A 20216-nucleotide genomic window follows, 5' to 3' on the forward strand; every position below is an offset into this window, starting at 1 on the left:
GTCTTTACAATATTAGACAGTCCATGGTCTAATTTAAGTATAAACTTTGCCACTATACACAGGGCAGATATGATGTCCCACTTAAATAATGTCTCCCTAGCTGTAATTAAGTCAGGATATGATTAATTTACCTAAATTAAACTTAGTTCAGACCAAAGTTTAATTTTCTGCACTCTCTGAAGAGATTCAAGCCCTTATCTATCATCTGAGTATGACAGCATCCTATCTCTCAAACACACTGTAGACTGTAGTTGAACATAATTTCTAGAAACTCCATGTCTTTGGAAATGTTGTAGTGAAAAGCACTTCTAAGAAAGTGCTTTGGGGTGTCAGCAAGGTGTATTCTGGGAACCAGCTCTGTGTTCTGGGCTTCTCAACATTTCTGAGTAAAATCTATTTAAGTAATTACTTAAAAACATTAATTCTAATTAGTTAATTAAAAGTAATTAAAACACTCCTCCAGGTGTCATATTTACTAGTGGACAGTTTGTTTGGGTCCCTCAGTGGTTGCTTTTTTTCAATCCCATACTCATTCTCAGGCAGGGATCCTAGCAGGCATTGTACTAGAAAGGTATTTAACACAAGAAAGTAAATTTACCCTCTGAGGCCAAATGTTGAGAAGTTGTGATGCTCAGAGTATTGATACCAATCTCTTGTGTTTTTATTATTTGAAAGGATATCATGAAGTCTGCAAATAGATGACATTCTGCTGCACTGAATACTGTATAAAAACGTCAGTTGAGTCTGAAAAGGATAGAATTTGAATTTCTATGAGAAGAAGCAGAATCTTGCCTATGCATTTCTTTTAAAGTTTTCAGTCCTTACTATTTAGATTGGGAAATTTTATTTTCCTTAACTTTTAGTTGATATCACCAACAAGCATGGTCCAATCCATGGACATTTAAAGTGACAGTGTGATCTCCAGTTTGATCTTTGAGTTATGCTTTCTGTAATAAAACATAAAGGATTTAATTCAATGGGAAGTAATGGAGATTTTGAATATCATGTAAAAAGTCTTTTCAGGGAGTTTTGAATAGTAACCAGAGTAACCACAAATGAAGCTCTCTGCATTTAAATAATTCAGCATGGAGTTGAAAGCGTAGCTAACAGAGGAAAACTTCTATTACTTACTGACATTTAAAGAACACTGACTTTTCTCCCTAAAATGAGTCATTGACAGTGGATTCAGTGAAATACAGAAAAAAAAAAAGCACAAGGTGTTTTATTTGTTTTGGTTTTTGTGTTTTTGGTGGTTTTTTTTTTATCTGTTATACATATTAATTATAAATTAGAGACACAGATCTGAACTGAAGGGTATGAATGTTTAAAAAGTTACAAATAATTGAAAAAGCAGGAAGTCCTTTAGGACTTCATCTTTCTTTAAAAGGCCTGATTTGATTTTTGGAAAGCTGAATTCTTGGACTCACGGGAATGTTCTTTAAAATGCAGGCTTGTGACTCTTCTGTTCAGAGCTGACTGACAGGATCTAATCTAATCTATATGGGTTGTTACTATCAGAAATATTTTATTATGGTTTTATACATGATTTAGGGAATTTATCTAAAACAATGTTGAAAAACAAATTCTTAGCTATCAAGTATTTGCTGGCTTTATTATTAATAAATTAATTTTTCAGCCATTCAAGTGCAGTTCAAAAAATGGTTGAATCCAATGCTTTTATGTTAAAATTTGCTCCCCAAAGTAATTTACAAATTCTCTTTCTCTCCTTACCTGTTCATTTAACCATAAGCAGATGCACATTCTGGAACATATAGAGATTTCGTATGAGGAATCAAGCTACCTAATAAAGAAAGTCAGAAATTACTTAAATGGAAAAGGTATCTGCTTGCCAGTTCAATGTACTTCAAAGGTCCAGATCATATAACAATCTTTATGCGTATATCAGCAATTTCTGCACAACGCTGTGTTGAACTTAACCAGGTTGCATATAAACAAGGTTGCCTATCACAGCATAGTCATACAATGTTAATTTAATACAACATAGAGACTAAAATACTGCATGCAACTATAATTACCAGGATAATTTAACTGTCTTAAACAGAAATATTAATTACACTTAAATTAACTGGATAAAATTAAATCACATTTCTTGACAACAAATTTAAAGACAACAGATCGTTCCAAAAAAAATTAATGAAACAGACCAAAAAAATCATAACTAGATACACATTTGTAATAAAATTTAATAACTTTTAAAATTTGTATTTATTTATTTGTGATTTTTCACCAGCCTAAGTAGTGCCTTCAAAGTCAGAGAGGGGGAAATTATTTGAAAGATGAGAGATCTGTCTTTGCAGTATCTTCTAAAAAAGACGTGCTTTGAAGCATTTTCTCTACAATATTAATCACTGCTGTGCTTGTAGTATGATGAAAGTAAGCCTCTGTCATCTTATTGTTTTTTATCTTACAGAGGTGTAAGGAGAAGCTTTGACACAAAGGGAGTGTAAAAAGCTACACTAGAAATCTTCTTTTATTCAAAACAATTTTGAAGAAAACTAGCACTGCATTCAGCAGTTTTACAGGAAAAACTACAATGGGTTAAGGAAATGCTTGCCCAAAATAAAAAAAAATAGTTGGAAAGCATTGTTTCTGTTCAGAGGTGGGGAAAGGTTGGGGTGAAGTTGCTGGATATGGGAAAATATACATGGCTACTCAGGGATTTTTATTAACTACTTTTTTAAACTTCCCCACTCTTAATTCATGAAATGGAATATTCTCTTCCCCCAGGGCTGAAGGCATTTTAGATTTGCTGATGTTCTGCCTTTAACTTTACAGCCAAAACCAACATTGTTTTAATGGTAATGTATTTCTATTTAAAAGAAATTTGCAGTGAAAAGTTGATTCTGGACTGCTTATGTGCAATCCAGTCTTTTTTTATTGTTTCTGTAGGCAATATAGTTTTTGTCAAGTTGTCAGCATTCATGTTAAAGACACAAATCCTAGTTTTAAGGAATTTTTCCATCAGGATAAACTATAGCCTGGAGAAAAAAGCAAGAGAGGAAAACATATTTCTAAAAAGAATCAAATAAAAGTGGAAAGGTAAAATCTAGTACAAAGAGGCGTAAGGCATCTGTAGTTGGCACTTACTATGAAATTAACGGATATTTCACATACTCATACACCCACACACGCTTAAACACACTCGCATATATATTAAAGTTTGTCTTGCCTTACAGTAGGAGAGCCTTAAAAGGAGAAATATATGAAAATACTAATGCAACATAACTTGATTAATCTGTTTAAAATCCAGTTCTTGAAATCTATTCAGCTAACTTTCAGCTAACTTCAATAACATCCCTGAGATTTGCCTTAAACCTATCTGTTTGGTAAGATACTGAAAAGACGCGTGTTGTTTTTTTCCAGATTTATTACAGTTCAGTTACATACCTATTTATTTCTCCTTCTTAAATCAGGATAGCCCTATGTCAAATCAAGATATCAAGCAATGCTTTTAGTTAAAAAGGAAGCAAAGCCTAACTTATTGACCCATCTGTCAATGAGAATATTTGCAGTCTCTTCGGTAAGCAGTGGAACTAGGCATATTCCCTGATTCTTTGGAGGAATAAAATTTAATTGTGACCGCTTGATGTAGAAATAGATGTTCAGCTTACACACAATCATCACAGGTTTTGCTGAGTGCAAAATTTAGATAATAGTCACAATAATAGAGAGTGACTTTGTAATTATCATTTTTACATACCATAGGTCAATATTTCTTCATTCACACAGAAACCCCACAGGTGAACAATGATTTTGAGATTTTTGCATTACAGTTGTACTTTATAGTCTCTTTTTTTTTCCATCTCTGCTTCTAATACTGTCTTTTGTTTTATTTTCAGTATTAAAAAATGAGTAAAATACAGGTGCATGAGTTCATAATGGAATTCATCCTGGAATTAAGGAAATGGCCTTAAGTTGCACCAGGGGATGTTTAGATCAGATACTAGGAAAAATTTTTACACTGAAAGGGTTATCAAGCATTGGAACAGGCTGCCAAGGGAAGTGGTTGAGTCACCATCCCTGGCAGTATTTAAAAGACGGGTAGATGTAGTGCTTAGTGATATGAGGTTCGCATGGGCCCACTTCTCAAGCCTGTCCAGGTCCCTCTGGATGGTATCTATTCCGTCCAGCGTGTCGACTGCTCCACATAGCTTGGTGTCATCGGCAAACTTTCTAAGGGTGCACTCAATCCCACAGTCCATGTTGCCAACAAAGATGTTAAATAGCCCATCCAAATACCGACCCCTGAGAAATGCCACTCGTCACTGGTTTCCACTTGGACATCAAGCCATTGACCACAACTCTGAGTGTGACCATCCAGCCAATTCCTTATCCACCGAGTAGTCCATCCATCAAATCCATGTCTCGCCAATTTAGAGACCAGGATGTCCTGTAGGACAGTGTCAAATGCTTTGGACAAGTCCAGGTAGATGATGCCAGTTGCTCTTCCCTTATCTACTAACACTGTAACACCATCATAGAAAGCCACCAAATTTGTCAGACACGATTTGCCCTTAGTGAAGGTTACAGATCATAGAAGTGTGGTCTTCTCATTTAAGCAAATTCAGTTTACCACATTTTTTGTAGTTTTCTTACCCTCCAGGAGACAGGAAATAAGGAAGAAGATCCATCTTATGAAGTTCCTCTTTCTGGAGACCACAATGTCTTCAGTTGCCTTTTTTGAATTATTTAGGTAGAGAACTAGCATTAAAAAGAAACAGTAGTACTTGAAGAAATGAGCATAGTATTCCTGTGTTTTAAGACCAAAACCTCTCTTCAACATATACCTAGCTCAGGCTTTGTAACAGTAAAATGTATATACATGAAATCTAATTCTTCAGCATAGCAGAAATGCATCCAAAAAGTACATCCTTGACCTAGCAAAGATGTCTGAAGTTGCCAACTTAAATAGCCAATCTTGCCAATCCTAAAGTAGCCAACTGAAAGAGGTGGGTGTATCGAGCTTAGGAGTCCAATTCAGAATGAAGTACACATGATAGGTAACATTTCTCTTAACTATCTAGCATTACAGATCTGCCTTGAATATTTATCTTGGCTTCCTCTGTACTCAGGGAAATGAGACAGGACCCTCCAAACAATTTGCTACACTTCTCTTTGGATTAACTTAATTTTTCATGAAGGTTCCCTTCTCCACTAACCTTAGAAAAAACTCAGTGTCTAGCTTAAACTGTCATCTAAGTTTTTGATATTCAGAAAACAAGCTTTAATCCTTCCTCCTGTGTGCTTCATATCCAATGACTATGTGTTATAAAATATCTAAGCAGATCTGGAAACTGGTACTAGAATCTCTTTCAATCAGAGAATCATAGAATTGTCTAGGTTGGAAGGGACCTTTATGATCATTGAGTTCAACCATCAACTAACACTGACAAAATCACCACTAAACTGTGTCCCTAAGCACCACGTTTATTTACCTGTCTTCTAATTACCTCCAAGGATGGCAATTCCACCACTTCCCTGAACAGCCTGTTGCAAAGTTTGGTAACTCTTTCAGTGAAGAATGTTTTCCTAATATCCAATAAACCTCCCCTGATGCAACAGGAGGCTGCGAGTATCCTAGTTTTTAAAATAAACTTGTGCTTTATTTAGCTGACATTTTATTTACAAACTTGACTCAATTCCCAGGAAACAATGCAAAAGGATAAATCCCTCTCATCTAGCATGCGTGTGTATATGTGTATATGCAGCCATATTTAATGAAAGTGATTATAAAACAGATAATTGATTGTTGCCAGAAAATCTGAAACACTGGGCCCAGACAAAGTTATATAGGAAAATCTGTAAACATATTAATTTCCAAAGTTAGCCTGAACTGATCAGGCTTTGTGACCAAACCATCGTCCCCCGCCCCCGCCCCCCCCGCTTAAATTAAGTATTTCAATGGTTCTTGGGTAACTCTGACAAAGAACTGTTATTGGCGTACATGTTTAAGAGCTATTATTTCCCTCAAATACAGTTGTTTTAAAAATATAATATATATTTTATAGTTGACAGCTCTCAGCAACCGTAACTGTTGAGTATGAAAAGCCTGAGGAATGAAAATACATTTTTCTAGTTCAGGACATACTGGCAAGAAAATGACTAATTTGCTTTCAATGAGTATTATCTCTCTGTTAAGATAAAGCATGTAGTTAACAGCTCAAAATAGGAACACAAATATAAAAGCATTTCCTTATATCCAGCTCTAGTTTTCCCCCTTCAGGACTCTGACTTTTGATTTGCTGGGACACAAGCCAAATGTTAGCATACACTTCCATGAAGGGTTTTGTTTGGAATGGTCATTAAAAGCTCTTCATATGACACCATGGACCTCCACCTCTGTAAACACATGCTGGCTACTTACCTGAATAAAATATGTTTAATATACTTAATGGCATTAGCCTCAGCAAATAAACTGTCTTTCTAACTCTATGCTGAGTTTACGTGTGAGTTCATTGTATGGTGAAGGGTAAATCCTGAACAAGACAGACTAAGGTCCCAGATTAATAGGATTAAATGTCAAAAAGATTAAAGAATGGTCACTGAAATCTGTGTTCAGAACACCATATGAGAAATTTATCTCAAGATGGAGTCATAGCTGAAATAAATTAATTATGTGAAAATAAAATAATGTAGATCTTAAGAACAAGAAGACAAGATTCATCAGTTACACATCAGAGCTAATTGGGTAGTTCCAAATAGACTCCATGATCAGTATCAGGTCTAAGAATATAGTGAATAAAAAATTCTGTAACAAAAAGGGGAATGGCTGTACAGTCCCTAGCACTTTCAGCTCCTGAAGTTCATGAAATGTCTTCTACTGAACAGCCTAAGGGTTACCTGCAGTCATTCGTAAGAAACCTGACCCAATTCTTATTAACTTCACCGATGTTATCCCCACATAATTTAATGGGAGGCAGATTTAGCCCTGAATTCTAGTGAAAACTGTGTATAGACAGAGTTTATACACAGTATGTTCCTTCAGAATTGTTGTGTTTCAATTTTAAGTGTAAAGTTTACTTTCAGTTAAAAACTGTTTACTGAATAATAGTTGGAAACTATCCACAAACTAATGTGTCAGACTTTTAAACTCTTGAAAGACATGAATGGAAGAAGAATCAGGACACAAAAATAATTTCCTAATTTAAAATAAATACATAAGTAAATAAATAAATAAAACAATAAAACATATTTTGTTTGTAAGCTTCATATAGGTATTGAGAACAGTGATAAAGAAACTGAAAAGTTTGTAAGATTTTGTAAGTAAGTTTAAATGATCAATAAAAGCATTACTAATGAGAAAAGTTTACTAAATTCTTCACCTTCATATAGTTCAGTATCTCCTTCTACATGGCAGCTGGAAGGAAGCCTCATTACTACTGTCCTGCTCTTTTCCCCAAACACTAGGTTCTTTCAACATGGTCTCCTTAACAGTTTTCAACAACATGTGAGAATGAACTCTGCAAATCACACATGCTCAAGGAAATAAATCCCTGGAGAAACTTTGACCAGAAACTTTCTATGTGACTTTCTACGTGACTTTCTACTCAAGTGAACTCCCATGACACATACTGCAACAGCTGACTCTCTTCTTTCAGAAAATGACATTGTAATAAAGAAGGCAAAAAAAGCTTTTTCAGGGAGTAATTCATCTGGAAGATCTTTAGTTAGCATTTAGTTATCAGGACCAGGGAATTTCTGATCAGAGGAAGTAAGATAGATGTATTCTTTCATTGGAAATCGATTAATGTAGTAGAAACAGCATCCAATCACTATTTCATTTCAGTCAGATCTTTAACATTGCAGGTATTTTACCCTAATCAACAGGCTATTCAGTACTTTGAACTGTATATGAGGATTTCAATAATATGCTTTAGAGCACCATGAACATAAATGAACTACAGCAGAACTGGCTCACATAGAACAAGACACAATATGCTTACATTAATGTGGTTCTGTGTTTGACTAAATATCCATGCCTAGAGTTAAAGAATAAGGCTAGATAACCTAACACTGTCCTGAATTGCCTTTCCTGTTTTCTTGTGCTGATGTACTATTTCTGCATGACTCTGTATGCATTGTGCAATAGAAAAGTTTGAGTGTTTGTTGTGTGCGATAGGAACAATGGCTCTTGTGATTTTTTATAAAGATATGGGTTCTATATTCATTATCAACAAAATGAACTGGCAAAATGGGACGTGTCATAGTATCTGTTTGGGTCTGGTTTGGAATTCTTCAAAAGAAACCAAGAAATCTGGGTCTGGAAGTCCAAATTACTAGAAATCCAAACTTCTGAAACAGAATGATCTTATTCTTCTAGCATAAAACAAAATAAAAATGAGGATAACCTCTGACAAAATGAAAGATTTATGTCGTTTAAACTTCTGTAAGAACCCCAAATAAACTTGCACATTCATAAACACCTGACCCAAAAAACTGAAACAATGTTGGTGACAATTGTGTCCTAGGAGTGAAACTACACACAAAGACCCTTCCAAATTGTCCATGGATCATTTCCAATTTCAGCTTAGCAGACTTCCCACAGCTGATGTACTTTCCTAGAGGCTGACTAAACTCATACCCAGAGCTAATAAATACCAGCCACAGTTTCAAGATGTGTTGTGGCTACTCACTGAGCTCTCACACAACATTGGTAATGACCAACATTTTCTATCGCTGTGGAGAAGTGGGAGGGCCAATCCTCAACCTTGTATATGGCAACCCAGAATTTCATCACCTGTTATTTAAAGATCCCTCAGCACAACACTTTCTGTGTTTAGGAGATACCACTTTCTATACACACAATCCCTGTCTGGTTGTCCTCGGCCTCCAGAATCCAGCATCCTGGGCCTTGTCACTCTGCCAGTGTCTGGGCTCTCAAAATACCCACTTGAATTTGAATGTGAAAACAATTATATATAGCTTCCTGATAACCTTTCTCACAGAATGATATAAAAATTTGGAAGGGAGCTCTGAAGTTCACCTACTACTACTTCCTGCTGAAAGCAGGCTGACTTCAGTGTTAGATCAGGTTGCTCAGGGGCTTACTCTAATAAGTTTAGAAAATTTCCAAGCATGGGGATTCCATAACCTCTTGGGTGACTTTTAGCACAATAATTTAAACACAATGAAACTTCAAAAGTTTAAAGTTGGCCAAGAGAAGAAACATTATTGGAAGATGTCCAACAACAGAGCGAGCTCCTTTAGGAAGGTAAGGACAATAATAATTTTTGAAACTGTGCAATTTAAGGAAGGCATATTTTATTCTCTGGTCTCTTATATGAACCCATAGCAAAAATAATATAGCAAAACCAAACAAACATACAAACAAGCAAACAAAGTGAGTGGGACTGAAAAAGAGCAGAGCATAAACTATACAAATTTATTTTAAGAAGAATTGTAAATAAATATATTGAAAGTTTTTATTAACTTCTTTTTTTTTTTAAAATACACTATAACTCCAGTGAATATAAAAATTAAAATGAATAAGATACTGTAGACTGGGTTTGAATAGTAGGAATAATAGAATTTTATAAGCCATAGAGTAGAGAAGGGATGGAAATTTATTAGAATACACTGTTTTGGCATTCTTGATAATCTGGTTAGCAGTAATTTGTTTATACAAAAAAGCTGATAACTGAATTAGAAACTGGGACAAATCCATGTTTTCCCCAGTTAATATAATAGTTCAATCATCTCTATGTCATGGCTTACTCATATTTGAGAGGATCCACCAAGGCCCTTTGCAATTTTTAATTTCTTCCCTGCTTTGAAATTTTGATTTAAAAAAGTTCTTTTTCTCTGTTGATGGTTCTCCTTGTTTCTGCAATGTATTCTTCTGCCATTGTAAGCAGGAGAGCTGAGATATGTCAACGAACAATCATAATGAAATGAATAAGAGTTTACCACATCACAGACAATTTCTTAGTGGTAATTTCTACTCCAGATATGCCAAAAACCCAGATTTTATCTGTCTGCTGTGTTGGTCTTTCCAGACACATTGTTTCATTACCCAGATGAGAATTAAACAATTACTGATTCACATGAGTATTCCTTTTGAATTTGTGCTGCTTCAGCCCTCAGATATCTTTCAAGTCCCAAGTAAATTATACAGATATCTGGCTGACAGTTTACAGAATTCTTTTGAGATACACAGAGCAAAGCAGGAAAGGGAGATGAGGATTCAATTAACAGAGATTCATTAGGATGCCATCAGACATAATACTATCACCTTCTAATATGTCCCCAGGGATTTTCAAATATTGGCATACAGTGATCTCAAACTTTTGCTTCTGAAGGGTGTTTCACACCTTATCCTATTTATTCAAATAAAAATTAGAGGGGATTATGAAAGAGTGATGGTAAAGATTTATAGACTGGCCTGTCAGATTGTTGCCTACTGCATATATTCTAATCCTAGGCAAAATCTACCTTTAAAGGTCTCCACAGACATCTATATCTACCTATTGTGTGGTTCCCTGTTCTTTTATTTTCTATCAGAGCAATTCTACTATGGACCACACTAAATAAACACTCTCTATACATTTTAACAGCTCTCAAATATTTGTAGAATATCATGATCTACTTTGTCATCATCTTCCTATGAAACTTACTCAGCTCTTTTAATCTTTACTCAAAAGTCAATTTGTCTCTCCTTTTCATTCTAGTTATTTTTTTATCACATAGAACTTTCAGTTTTATGAAGCTTTTACCATTTTCCTGTTACTTACTCTAGGCTAATAATATTCTCAAAATGATGCCTTTATGGCTATCATCGCTTTATGTTTATTAAGTATTCTACAATTTGAAGTCATAGCAATGCACATCCCAAACCTCCTTGGAAGTTATTTTATTTAATTTTGTCAAATACTATACAAAATCCTGATCACTGCCTATCACTGTGATATCAGCATCTCTTCCATGTAAGTTTGATGACAATCATAAAATTATTGAAACATGTTGGTGTTTCTTTGTAGAAAATACATTAAGCTTAGGTTAGAGATTTTAATGTTACATTAAAAAATCTTATTTTTTTTTCATTTTAAATATTATTTTGATGCCTGATGTGACATGTCAAACGTGAATTTAATGTTATGTAATACTGAAAAAAGAGCAATCTGGGAAATTTTTAACAGGAAATTATGTATATGAAATAACCAGATCTTTTCAACAGTAGTAGGCCTCCTTAGGTCATATATGTCACAAAGATCTTTTTTAAAAAATAGCACTCTGAAATTTTATAAATTAATTTAAGTTTCCAGGCACAAAGTGTTCTGCAGATAAACTCATAGCCCTAAAAAAAATCAGATGATGGTGTCACTGAAAATATAAAGAAATTTAGAATCTCTGTTCTGATGAATGTGTTCACAATACTCATATAATTCACAATTTCTGCAGTGATATACACTAGTGATGTATACAACAGTTCCACATATCCAAATATTCTTCATGTGATGTTACATTAAAACAAGTGTCCAATGCTCCAGATGTGGTGTAACTGTTTCTCTATACATTAACATATTTATTTGGATGCAATCAAATAGTAATGCATTCTATAGAGTAGTTGAATTAAGGAAGGTAGGAGCCATTTACGCACATCCTATAACATTTGTAGATCTATAGTTAACTCATGAGAAAAGTACTCACAGCATGCTTTTGTTTCAGGTATAAGGGAATCTAGATTCATATAAGTGGGAAATGAATCCTGTTTATGTTTCATGCAGCTGTTTTATGTTCAGGTATTTGACCTAGAGAAAGATTCATTACACAAATTCTTGGAGTCTAGTAATAAAATTTTGTACTGTAGTACAAATCAGGTAAGTGTAGGTCTAACTGAAATGGCTATGAAAGGAAGACAATTAGAGAATCTGAAACAGAAAGAAAATAGAAGTGATGCAATTTTAAAGAAAAACAAAATGTATCTGAGAAAAAACAACCCAAGCATCTTGTATTAACAAAGTTAACAGAGAAGATATTTTAATACAAAACCTTATTTAATGTTAAGTTTGAAAAAGTATTCCCCCCCACAAAAAAATCATCACAAAAAATTCTTCTACTGGTTGTTTGAAATTGCTGAACAATTCTTCCTGAAAACATTCAGAAAGACATAGCTATGCAGAAAAAAAAGCAAACCAAAAAGAAACAAAACAAATGCAATTTGCTCCAGTGAAACACTAAGATAAAGGAAACAAAGCCAGAAAAACAAGAACCATTACAAGAACTGAAAATCTATCCATATATAGGAATCCAAGGCAAAACATCCATAAACACGGTAGCATTCAATGTGAGGGGGAAAGACTCAACACAATGAGAAACAAAGAAAGCAATTTCTGCATTGGCTATGCTTCAATGAAATTCAGGCCCTGATATGTAAATAAATGATTGAAACTAAGAAAAAAATTACATGAATAAAACTATAGTAAAAAAACTCAATATTAAATTACTCAACAAATTCCAATTAACCTAAGTAGTGTATTTCATAACGTCTTTGCTTCTAATAGAAAATTGAAACAAAATTGGGAAGTTGCGTGCATTGTCAAACCGTTCCCATTTTACTAGCTCATCTTCTTCAGGGTTTACATCCCTGACCAACCTAGGCTATAAAGGAATCATTCTTTCCTGCCACTGTCACACGTCCACTGTTCATTCCGTTTGATTTTGCTTTCCATAAAATAAGAAAATTGCCAAAATGTTTTTGCACTCAGGTTTGAAAAATTAATTGTTAGCTGTTATAATTTGAGGCATTCTATAACATTGTGCTGAAGCGTGTCCAGAGAAGAGAAACAAAGCTGGTGAATGGTCTAGAGAACAAATCTTATGAGAAGCAGCTGAGGGAACTAGGATTGTTTAGCCTAGAGAAAAGGAGGCTGAGGGGAGACCTCATCACTCTCTACAACTACCTGAAAGGAGGTTGTGGTGAGGTGGGTACAGGTCTCTTTCCCAAGTAGCAAGTGATAGGATAGAGGAAACAGCCTCAAGTTGCACCAGGGGAGGTTTAGATTGGAAATTAGGAAACATTAATTCACCAAAAGTTTTGTCAAACATTGGAATAGGCTGCTCAGGGATGTGGTTGAGTCACCATCCCTGGAGGTATTTAAAAGATGTGTAGATGTGGCATTTAGGGACATGGTTTAGTGGTGCATTTGGCTGTGTAAGGTTAATGGTTAGACTCAATGACCTTAAAGGTCTTTTCCAACCTAAACAATCCTATGAGTCTAAAATAACAACAGAGTGTTTAGGCGAAGTGAAGCATTGCTTAACATAACACTCCAAAAAGAGTAGATTGGATGGAGAGCAGAAGGAATCTTGGTGTCATATGATGTTGATCGTCTTAGCTCCAAAGAAATCAGACCCTTGGAAAAGTGGTCCCTATGACTTTCCCTGAAGTAGCTGTACAAAGTCCCATAGAACACTAAGATAGGTGACCTTGCAACAAAAATTTCCTTAAAAACAAGGATTCAGATTTTTTTAAATGGAAAATCCTTAGCCGAGTAAATATAATATATATTCCACTGGTTCCAAAAGTAATATTTAATTTCATTTTTTGGTTCACTCGGAACAAATCAAAAAAGTATCATTAAAAAAAAAAGCCTGTACCAACAGGAAAACCTGGCGAGAAACAGATTTTCAAACCATGTAAAATGCCTTTTCAGGACACAGTAGGTAGCCCACTTGTAAACTCACTCCTGATCAAAAGGAGCAAGCCTTCTGGATTGTTACAGGATCCTTCAGGAATCCTACAGGATTTTTCTGTGTCAGTGAAGGAACAGGGTCAGAGCCAAGGTTCTCCTTACTGCTTTTATGGGTCCTTGCATTTGTTTCCACCTTAGTTCTGCATAACCTCACCATCACAAGTACAGTTACTATTCTTAATCTTTTTTTTTTTTTTGGAAAGGACTGGTGGGACAGGTTGGATTACTTTCAAAAACAGGGGGATAGCAATATATCAATGTTGTAGTTTTGCTAATGTATACAAAGAATTTCTTATAGCTTCAGGAAAATTTACTTATAAATTTTCAGCCTGAGACTAGTAGTCTGATTTAATAAGAAGGCAATTGAATCAGCTCCACCATTAGTGCTATTATTAAAAAACTCTTGGCATTCCCCAAAAGAATCACTTCATTATGTTAAAAGGAATATATTTTCTTTATTTTGTTTGAAGAATATTGACTAGAAAGAAGTATTTTTCATTTAAAGAAAGCTCCATAGAAACAAATCAGAAAATCAGTTTATTCTATTTTTTGCAGCAAGTAACTGATGATGTAGGAGAGAATTTATATGCCCTTGTAATAGTTACAATATCTTCCATTGAGTTTTGAACATTTGTTTTCTGTTTACTACCGTATGCCATATCCCGTGTAATTTCACCCAAAAGACATGTGACCGCAAATATGACATAGACAAAAAAATGGCATGGACGTAAAGCTATGCAGAAAATGCCCTGTTACCTGAAAATCCAATAGCTCAAATGTTTCCTAGATAAATTTGTCATAATTATCAATGATTCATGGCTAAAAAGGTGATATTTCTTCCTAAAGAAGTCATAAGGAGAACCTTGTGATATATTGAGATTTGGTCATGCTGACCCTATCACAGAGGGTGTAGTTTTAGGTCACAGTTTTTCACAGACTAGTATTGGAATTTCCAGATAATATCTCCAATGAGATTTTTCTTACATAATCACTTGACAGCTACAAACTTCATAGAATATATAGACTTGTAAACTTCAGCAAAAACCTTTGCTGATATATGAAATCCCATTGATTTCATGTTAATGGATACCATGTCGTAGATATTCAAATGTCTTAAAGTAATAAAGACATCTGTAACCCTAAGTGCCTCGCACTGGAATCAGCAAACAAAAGTTTTTGTATATAATCTGCATAATCTAAAGATATAACAATTTAATCAATTAATGAATTAAATGAATTAAATTCGAAGTTACTTAAAAAAAACCAAACCACAATGTAGAAAAACCTTTTAAACTAGACGAAAGTCTCCACAAAAAAGCCTTAAACTTTCACCAAAGCATATGAAAGAACTATTTTAAAAGAGGTAGCATGTCAGCTTAAGGTTTATGATAAGTGGAATTTAATGATGTTTTGCACAAATTTTGGTTGCAACTAGGTATGTTTATGGGACACAACTAAAATAAAGAAAAATAATAAAATAATAAAATAAGATAAATATCAACAAATGCATCAACATAGACTTTTCTGTATGAAGTGTCAGTTATTGCTCTTAGACTACAGTTTATTTGCCAAAAATACCATACAAATCTAGAATATTTTTGATCACCACCTAAGTACTGTAGTAAAGTGGTGAGGTTGAGATAGGCCTTGCCAGGCAGCAGCAAGAGCGGGGCTGCTGCAGAGGGGACAAATCAGGAGTCGGGGTGTCCAGTTAGGAGCAAAAGGAGACAGGAGTCAGACATATTATATGCAACCTAGGTCTGATGTCCATCCAGAAGGCAAGGCTGGAGACTGTCCCTCTAACAACTGGTAGTGCCCTTGGGACCCTGGCAGGCATATACCAGAAAGCAAAATAATACAAAGGTAAAATGATGTGTGTTCTATGGGGACACTACCCTAAATTAAAGACAAATAGAATTGTTCATGTTCTTTAGGGGCTCATAAAATCTCTGTGCTATTCTTGTAAATTTCCTTACAAAGTATTAACACTGCCTATTAACACTGCTGAATCCATCTCTTCAAGCCATTCCCTTTCCTAACAAGAGTCTCTATCAGACGATCTTAATCATGATTTCTATAATATTGTTTTTACCTGATGTAACTCCTATTCTGAATCCAGGAAAAATATCTTTATTGACCTTTTAAAGTTATACCCAAGTAATCTTTTGACTGGTATTTTACCTTATTGTCTATTCCGTCTTCTACAGTTTTCATCACCAAGATCCCACATGGAGAAGGAAGAGAGGAGAAGGACATGGGTGAACACACAAAGGGTATAAAAAATGTGGAAATGGCAAAGTATTAAGACTACAAGGAAGAATAAAGTTGATACTCATATGTCCATGAAACGGTATCTATCATCTCACATTCATATGTTTCACATATAAGAAAAAAACAATAGGTAGAAGGGAACAATCAAGGTCATTAAGCAAGGTCATCCTCTTATACAAAATCAAGTATGTGCTGCTTACTTGTCTCTCTAGATTTTGGAGTATGAGCATGCTCAATTCTACTTTGCTATCCATTAGTAATTGCAACTTGCATTTTGAAACTATCTAGTTTTTAGATGACATCCACCTGTTAATTAATTAATATAAAACAAAAATTTAGAGGACAAAATGCTAATATATATTACTGAGGAAGTGGAAATTTTTTACTGTTCTTCAGAATTTACCTTTTTTGTTTTGATGGACAGATTTTGCTGAAAGGAAATCGTATTAATTTCATAAGAGTAACGTCAACTATTTCATAATGTTCATTCAGCTTTTGAGGCAGCAATGAAATAACAATGCATTCACACAAATGATCCTGAGTGAAGTCTGAAATTATAGGATAGAAAATGAAGTATTGTATTTGCAGATTAAATTAGGTTTCAACTTTTAAGAAGAGGTCATTTTGTGGCTATAGTGATGTACTAGGCTTGCACAGATATATAATTTAAAATGTAACATTGTTGTCAAACTGGATGCATTTAAACTATTTTTTCACAGTATCAAAAATTCAATTTCCTAGCTCTCTTGATAGTCTAAGGCATTTATGAAAACACTTCCAAATTTGGATCTGGAAGAGTTTGTCCAAAATATGACCTAATAATAACTTTCAAATCATTACAATTCACAGCGTTGGAAATAGAAACTTCAGACTGGGTGTCATTGTTCATATTCTGCTCTCCTTGATCACTGTAATAAACTTCAGAGGTGTATTGATTTATATATCTTAACCATATCAAGCCTTAAGATTGAGTGCTGTTTTTTTCAAGGAAGAAATAGAATAATTGTGTAAATACTTTTTAAAATTTAATAGAATAAATTATTCCAAAGAATGTTTAATATTTAAAACCAACCAGCTAAAATGCTAACAGATTGACTTATTAACCTAATTTTTAACCAAAGAAATCTCTAAAAGAAAGAAAAGGAGAAAAATGTTCAGCAGACTGTGGTATTTTTTCTTTCCAAAAAGAACTGATTATACAAAGTTGTAACAGTATGAGTGTCCTTAATTTTCTTTTAGAAGTTTCTCTGTTAACAAAAAACATGCAAGGTGAATCAATCTTTTGAAAGATTTTTTTCTTTTTTTAAATCTAGGTTTTTTATTTGCATTTTGTATTTTTTATATATTGGTATACATATTTGTTTCAAATAAGTTAGTTACTTACAATCTGGATAGTTCATAAACAGTAGAAGCTGTTATAATTTTAGAGTTCAGTGGAAAATTCACCAAAATATGCTTAGATCTTAATGGAAATCTTCCTCATCTCAATAGCTACTGATGAGGTACATTATCATAGAGATTTCTGAAAAATATTTCTTTTTACATACATACATGTTTTTACATGTATTTAAAAATAATTAAATTGTATTTTCTGTTTAATTTCTTGTTCAAAGAATTTATACATATATTTCCCTTACTGTCATTCTTGTTAACATGTTTGATAAGAGGAAACTAAAATCTGGACATTCTAAGGTCTGATAGACTCAAATTGAAGAAAAATATTTTTTGTAATTGGTATCTACATTTTTTATGGTTACTTCAGGTGCCATTTACCCTTCAAACCTGTCAGCTGGTCTCATCAAAATGTCACCTGTGTTGTAAGTTCGATAGGTCTCCCAGTGTGGCTTTTGCTGAAATTATATGAACAAAAGATGTGTTTTATAAGGACATTGAAAATTTTTGGACAAGAAAAGGTCATTTGGTCCAGCAAGTCTTTACCCTTTAAATTTAGCTCTATCTCCCATCCCCAGTTTAACATTAAAGGGATAAAATTCTCATTAAAGCTTTGCAAAATATTTGACTTGAAATTAAAGCATATACAATTGCCCTTTTGTGAAGTCTGACAGCTTCCATTAAATTTATGTTTTAGAAGTGTAAAGATGTGAAAAAATCGTAATCAGAACAAAAGGTGCCTTTTTTCCTTCAGTGACCACAATTTTTTCTCTCTCATTTATTTCTTTATGGATTTATTGGATATTTTGATACTTGAAATGAGGTGGCCATACTTGTGAATACCCATTTCTTGAAACTATGTAGCTATGCCTACAGCACATGTTTAGGGGACTACTGGAGAAATTTTGACTTATCTATTTGTTTAACAAGAATTTTTTTAACTATATTTTTAATATAGTTTTTTATTTTAACTAAATATTTTAACTAAATATTTTAACTAAATATTTTTAACTAAATATTTTAACTAAATATTTTAACTAAAATAATTTGCCATTTTAAGGGAAAATCCATATCCAGACGGTGAATCAGTTTGTTGTTCAGTTAAAAATATTGAAGCAAGTTTACAGGGTCGTGTAAGCAAGGTCAGGAACCCAGGGCTGTACTCCACTTTTGGGGCATTCATTGGAGACCTTATTGCGACGTATCGATACTTAAAGGGAGCTTCTAAGATAGATAGACTTTTTTACCAAAGCTTGTAGTGATAGGAAAAGGGGAAAGAGTTTTAAACTGAAAGAGGGTAGATTTAGATTAGCTATAAGGAAGAAAGTTTTTACAACGAGGATGGTGAGACACTGACATGAGTTGCCCAGAGAAATTGTGAATACCCCATTATTGGAAGTGTTCAAGGTCAGGTTGGATGGAGCTTTGATCAAACAGATCTAAGTGGAAGATGTCTCTGTTCATGGCAGGGGGGTTGCAACTAGACGATCTTCAAAGGTCCCTTACAACCCAAACCTTTCTATGGTTTTATTGTTCAGATGAGCTTCCTCGTTCCCAGCAATTTATCCATACCAAAACACCAAGATGGGTGAATGCGTTTTCAGGGTTTGGTTACTGAGACTTTTCTTTACCATGTTCGCATACAGATTTATCCCAATATCCTGCATAGTTTCAGAAAGAACTAAGAGAGATTGCTTCTGTCTTTATGAAAGCAGAACAGAACCTTTTCTGTCTCCTATTCCCAATTAGAGACTCACATCTAATCACTTAAAAATTTAGGGCTTTCCTTCTGCAATGGAAATTCTTGGGGGACAGCTATTCATGGACTTCTTACAGCTAACAAACAGTATGTAGCTGAAGCAGAATGAAACTTTGATTTCTATCATCAACGATATACAGGAAACAAACCCCACTGAGCTGTGCCATAACCTTCAGTCTTTGGAATTTGGTAACCTTCATTTTATGTGTGTTTTCACTGCTCCAGCTTTCCCATGTATTTTTGTGTAACATCATTCTGTGGTTAGTAAAGACTTACTGCATAGTTGCAGATATAGGCTTGCAGTGCAGAAATTGGTTTGACAAGTTTCACACATATAGAAAACCTTCTTTAATTTATATCTTTCTGTTTAACCTTGATACATTATTGATGTACGTTCTGCATTTATTTTTAATCACATTTTTATACTTCTAGGAACACAATGAGAGACGAAAGCTCCTGAATTTTCATGAAGTTCTACTCCTTCACTTTTTCATTTTCTGTAGTCCGTCCTGCTGTCTATGACAATATTGAGTTCATGTAGGGATCTTTTTAGATTTAGCCCTATGTTTGGAGCTCACATTTATGTGGCTGAAAATATATCCTTTTATTCTTTGACAGAAATTAGATTCATGTAGTCATGCCTTTTTTTTTTTTTTTTTTTCTGGACTCTTGTTATTTTGAATTTGTGTATAATCCTCCTGTATGCTACATCTGGAAGCCCTTTTATACTAATAATCTCATTAAACATGACTTCAGTCAAAAACATTCCCTCTCCTGAATTCTGTACCGTTAATATTGTTTTCACGGCTTCTGAACAGTGGTGTCCTGCTGGGCCATCAGCAACACTTTCATCCCATATTTTGTAGATATCCTTGAAAATCATATCTCAAATGGAAGAGAAATTAACTACACAATATCTCAATATATGCTGATTGTAACTCAAGTGAAAAATATTGTTCTTTAATTTTGATAAAAACATTTGAAATTCACTTTTCTAATAGTTTTTAACCCAATTCTAATCTTTCTTTACCATTTTTACAAACTTAATTCATTCCCAGAGAAGTACACTTTGTTGCACAAGG

At 34.1% G+C, this 20216-nt stretch overlaps 1 long non-coding RNA gene across 1 annotated transcript; it reads left to right on the forward strand.

Annotated features, from left to right (window-relative positions):
- The first annotated feature begins 9031 nt into the window (after nt 1–9031).
- Nucleotides 9032–19970, forward strand: LOC134513926 (uncharacterized). Its single transcript, XR_010070548.1, has 3 exons — nt 9032–9232; nt 15920–16062; nt 19567–19970. It is a non-coding gene; the product is annotated as an uncharacterized LOC134513926 (long non-coding RNA).
- The last annotated feature ends 246 nt before the right edge of the window (nt 19971–20216 follow it).

Source organism: Chroicocephalus ridibundus, chromosome 3, assembly GCF_963924245.1.
Source record: "Chroicocephalus ridibundus chromosome 3, bChrRid1.1, whole genome shotgun sequence".
Lineage (NCBI taxonomy): Eukaryota > Metazoa > Chordata > Aves > Charadriiformes > Laridae > Chroicocephalus > Chroicocephalus ridibundus.